The 5,224-nt window shown below is 49.7% G+C and overlaps 1 non-coding gene across 1 annotated transcript; it reads right to left on the bottom strand.

Annotated features, from left to right (window-relative positions):
* Positions 1-2,370: 2,370 nt before the first annotated feature.
* On the bottom strand, positions 2,371-2,561 carry LOC130210253 (U2 spliceosomal RNA). The gene has a single exon (XR_008834776.1). It is a non-coding gene; the product is annotated as a U2 spliceosomal RNA (small nuclear RNA).
* Positions 2,562-5,224: the final 2,663 nt, after the last annotated feature.

The raw sequence follows: 5,224 nt of genomic DNA, 5'->3' as shown, positions 1-5,224 counted from the left end.
GACTGCACATGTCTTCAAGCCTGGAGTTTCATTGTGTGGAGTTTAGTACGGATCTGATGATGTGGAGTCGAGTTACAGGTGGTGTTTATTGTTCAGTGTGTGTATCAATGTTTGCCGATGGAGAACCTGTGTGCTACATCGTGTGTGGAGCTTCACAGGAAGCATATCAAGGTCTTAGGTCTATTCTGGTATATTTTGAGAGTCTGAATAATCTGTGACAGTGTATGTAAAAAACATGTAATGTAGTGCCACTAGTTGTGCTAAGACCAGAATCATTAGCATATGGATGTCTTGTGTGTCAGTATGTGTGAGGTATGAGATATGGAGCAGATTCCATAATGTGTGGAGTTACAACAACGTCAATTTGCATGAGCGAATGGCGTTTCTTTTGTGGTGGCAAATGTGTTTAATATGTGTGAAATCTTGTCAAAGATTTTTCAGATGGTCTCAAGACAATACTGGCCAAATTTGTGTGTGAATCGGTTTAAGCTCTAGAGGAGTTAACTGTTTGTATAACCCTACAAATATGAGGCATATTTTTGAGGGATTGATGTGTGGTGTAATGTGTGTATTATGAAAATCTAGGTAGGTTGGGGTGTCTTGTGTGTGGACATAGGTACAAATTTGGTGAGGATAGTCCAAGTGATTTGGAGTGTGTGTGTGTCTTTACATATTAGACATTGGATGTTCATTGGTCCAGCATCTTCTGAAAACAATGACATATCAACAATCTTTCAACGATTTCTGATGTCGAACCGATAATGAACCACAGCAAGTTGTGTCTGATTCTGGACGAAGTGTTTTCAGAGAGTTAAACAGTGTGTGTGTGTTTTGGCGGAAAATCTAAGTGAGTGTGAGCTTAGGGGTCTGAGAGGCTTTTTGTGAGCAGGTCAATTCCGACACAGATTAAAATCAAGTCAATCGGTTATCGTGGAGGACCTCATTTTGATTTAAGTATTGAGACATTTTTTTACACACAGAAAACTCAATAATGTGAATTTTCACCGGTCTGTTGTGCATGTGGAATTTCATTTAATCAGAAACATATTAACAATTTAATGAAGAATAATGTCATGATTATAAAAAAATAATTAAAAGAAGAAATGAAAAGAGGACCCTAATGATCCAGAGCACAGGGAGAAGAGCTGAGGCAGCAGGAGGAGAGATGAGGAGGTGTCAGGAGGTAAGTGGGCAGGAGACAGGGGGGGGGGGAGGCGATGCTTTATCCCCAAATTGTTTTGAGAGCCTCCTGCCAGCCGCTCATGACTCAGCCTGTCCGGAGGTCCTTCAGGCGCTTCTGTGGACGACTGCGGGGGCGACGGGGGCCGTGACAGGTGAGTCCTCCTGCTGCTGGAGCGTGACCCCCCCCTCCCTCTTCATCATTTAACATGTAATGGAAGCTGCCGGCTGTCCCGCCGCTCGCCACCGCCGACACATCCATCTCCACAGGAGGAGAGGAAGTACTCAGTGATGAAGACTCTGCTTCCTATATACACTACCGTTGAAAAGTTTGGCATCACCCAGACAATTTCGTGTTTTCCATGAAAACTCACACTTTTATTTATCAAATGAGTTGCAAAATGTATAGAAAATATAGTCAAGACATTGACAAGGTTAGAAATAATGATTTATATTAGTCCAGAACACCTTTTTCCAATCTTCCTCTGTCCAATGCCTGTGTTCTTTTGCCCATACCAATCTTTTCTTTTGATTGGCCAGTCTCAGATATGGCTTTTTCTTTGCCACTCTGCCTAGAAGGCCAGCATCCCGGAGTCGCCTCTTCACTGTCGACGTTGACACTGGCGTTTTGCGGGTACCATTTAAAGAAGCTGCCAGTTGAGGACCTGTGAGGCGTCTATTTCTCAAACTAGAGACTCTAATGTACTTGTCTTCTTGCTGAGTTGTGCACCGGGGCCTCCCACTTCTTTCTGCTCTGGTTAGAGCCCGTTTGTGCTGTTCTCTGAAGGGAGTAGTACACACCGCTGGAGGACATTTTCAGTTTCTTTGCACCGCATGGAATAGCCTTCATTTCTAAGAACAAGAATAGACTGGTGAGTTTCACATGGAAAGTTCTTTTTCTGGCCATTTTGAGAGTCTTATCGAACCCACAAATGTGATGCTCCAGATAATCAACTAGCTTAAAGGAAGGCCAGTTTTATAACTTCTCTCATCAGCAAAACAGTTTTCAGCTGTGCTAACATAATTGCACAAGGGTTTTCAAGGGTTTTCTAATCATCTTCAGGGAGATCCAGACCGCTGTCGCCTGCTGCTGCTGCCCGAGCTGGCGAAGCACGCGGTGTCTGAGGGAACCAAGGCCGTGACCAAGTACACCAGCTCCAAGTAAACCTGCTGGAGACCACCACCTCCAAAAGGGGGTGCACCGTTCCTGGAGGTACTGCAATACCAGGTCGATGCGTGGAGTGGACGGAGCAAGCCCCTATTCCATCTCCCTATTCCAAAAATCAATTTAATATATGGTCCCCGGGTAGGGGACGTATCAGATATTAAACTGATAAGAACAGATACTACACTTGATCTTAGCCAAAAGGCCGAGAAGGAGGAGGCAGAGGAGGAGAGGCGGCAGGGAGGTGAGGAGGAGAGGCAGAGTAAGGAGGAGGAGGCAGCGAGGAGGAGGAGGCGGCGAGGAGGAGGCGGTGAGGAGGAGGCGGCGAGGAGGAGGCGGCGAGGAGGAGGCGGCGAGGAGGAGGCGGCGAGGAGGAGGCGGCGGTGAGGAGGAGGAGGAGGCGAGGAGGAGCATCTGCATCGTCGTGGGAGGCGTCACGGTTCATCCCAAGATTGTTTCTGTCTTGCTGGCCAGCTTGGAGCCGGGGTATTGTAAGGTGAAACCTGACCAGGCTCCGCCTCTCTAAGGGACGCCTCCCAGGAGAGGAAGTCCCCTTCAGGGTCAGTAGGAGAATGAAGCCACGTGGCTTCATTCTCCTATCAGCTGCCTAGTCTCTCGGCTCCACCTGCTGGTCTGGGGTCGCATTTTAGAATGCAGCCGGAGCTCCTCCTACTTGAGCTCCTCCTCCTTGAGCTCCTCCTACTTGAGTTCCTCCTCCCGGAGCTCCTCCTCCTTGAGCTCCTCCTACTTGAGCTCCTCCTCCCGGAGCTCCTCCTCCTTGAGCTGCTCTCTCGCCCTGCACAGTTCAGGGTTGCTCTCGCAGCCGCATGTTGCGCTCTAGGACCCTCTTGTTTCTCAACGCCTCCGTGGTCCAACACGGGCCTCAGAAGGGTCAGCTCGGGTCGAGGACGTCGCCGGACTGCTGATGGGTAAACGGACCAATCAGGATGCAGATCGCAAACCAGCTGACTGAGTCTGACTCTTTGAGTAGGCGCTCCTCCTCCTCATTTCCTCCTCATCCTCTCCTCCTCCTCATTTCCTCCTCTTCTCCTCCTCATCCTCTCCTCCCCATCATTTCCTCCTCTCCTCCTCATTTCCTCCTCTTCTCATCATTTCCTCCTCCTCTCCTCATCATTTCCTCCTCTCCTCCTCCTCCTCTCCTCATCATTTCCTCCTCTTCTCCTCAGCCTCCCTCCTCCTCATTTCCTCATCTTCCTCTACTACTCTCCTTCCTCCTCCTCCTCATCATTTCCTCCTCTTCTCCTCACTCCTCCCTCCTCCTCCTCATCACTCTCCTCTCTCCTCCTTTCCCATCCTCCTCTCTCATCATTTCCTCCTCCTCTCCTCCTCCTCATTTCCTCCTCTTCTCCTCCTCTCCTCCTCATTTCCTCATCCTCCTCTCATCATTTCCTCCCCCTCTCCTCCTCATTTCTCTCCTCTCCTCCTCCGTGGAACACTCGCCGACCTCCTGGTGTCCTGAAGCCTCTTTGGTTCAATACGGTGGAATGTATATATATTTATATCTACATATATATATAAATATATTTATATACATTTTAATTAGATACTAAATTTAGAAACAATCCAACGGCTGCAAAAATTATAATGAACAAATAACAAATACATATTTTGATCATCTCATTCACGAGAAACCCATTTACTTTCATTTCCACCTCCCCCTTCTCTCTCCCTCCCCTGCTCCCCTCCTCTCTCCCCCCTCCTCCTCTCTCTCTCTCTCTCCCTTCTCCTCCCTCCCTCTCTCCTTTTCCTCTTCCCTCCTCTCATCCATCTCTCTCCTTCCCTCCTCTCTCTCTCCCCCCTCTCATCTCTCATCTCCCCTTCTCCCCTCTCTCCCCCTCCCAATCTCTCAATCTCTCTCCTCCCCCTCTCCTCTCTCTCCTTCTCTCCCTCCCCTCCTCGCCTCCTCTCTCTCCCCTTGCCTCTTCTCCTCCCCTTCTCTGCCACCCTCTCTCCTCTCTCTCTTTCTCCTCTCTCTCTTTCTTCTCTCTCAGCCTCCTCCTCTCTCTCCCTCCTCCCTCTCTCCTCCTCATCTCTCTCCCCTCTCTCTCTCTCTCTCTCAATCGTCTCTCTCCTCCCTCTTCTCTTCCTCCCCTCTCCTTCTTCTCTCCTCCCCTGCGCTCCCTCTCTCTCCTCATCTTCTCTCTCCCCCTTCTCTCCTCTCTCTCCCCTCTCTTCTCTCTCTCTCTCTCTTCTGTCATCTCTCTCTCTCCATCTCCTACTTCTCCATCTCTCTCTGCCTGCTGTTCTTCCTCTTAAACATTCAACAGCCTCGCTTAGCTCTGGACAGATGCAGATCACCCCTATTAACTCCGTAGAACCCATAAACACATTCCCTCTGCAGCACCCGGAGGAGTGAGAGGTGAGGAGAGGAGGAGAGGAGTGCTTAAGAGAAGGAAGAGGTGAAAAAGGAGAAAGACAGGAAGGAGGAAGAAAATAGAAATGATAAACATCTGCTGGATTGGCCGAGGAGAAGGAGGAGGAGGAGGGAGGAGGTGAATCCTGAGAGGTGAAGGGAGGAGGAGGAGGAGGGAGGAGGTGAATGCTGAGAGGTGAAGGGAGGAGGAGGGAGGAGGTGAACTCTGAGAGGTGGGAAGGGGAGGAAGAGGGAGGAGGCAATCCTGAGAGGTGAAGGGAGGAGGAGTGGAGAGTAGGAATTTTATAGGAAAAGAGAGGAGGAGGGTGAATCCTGAGGTGAAGGGAGGAAGAGGAGGAGGTGAATCCTGAGAGGTGAAGGGAGGAGGATGGAGGAGGTGAACTTGGAGCAAGGTGAAGGGAGGAAGAGGAGGAGGTGAATCCTGAGAGGTGAAGGGAGGAGGAGGGAGGAGGTGAACCCTGAGAGGTGAAGGGAGGAGGAGGAAG

Source organism: Pseudoliparis swirei, chromosome 19 (assembly GCF_029220125.1).
Source record: "Pseudoliparis swirei isolate HS2019 ecotype Mariana Trench chromosome 19, NWPU_hadal_v1, whole genome shotgun sequence".
Taxonomy (NCBI): Eukaryota; Metazoa; Chordata; class Actinopteri; order Perciformes; family Liparidae; genus Pseudoliparis; species Pseudoliparis swirei.
Note: the sequence above shows the minus strand (reverse complement) of the source record. Positions and strands in the feature narration are given on the sequence as shown.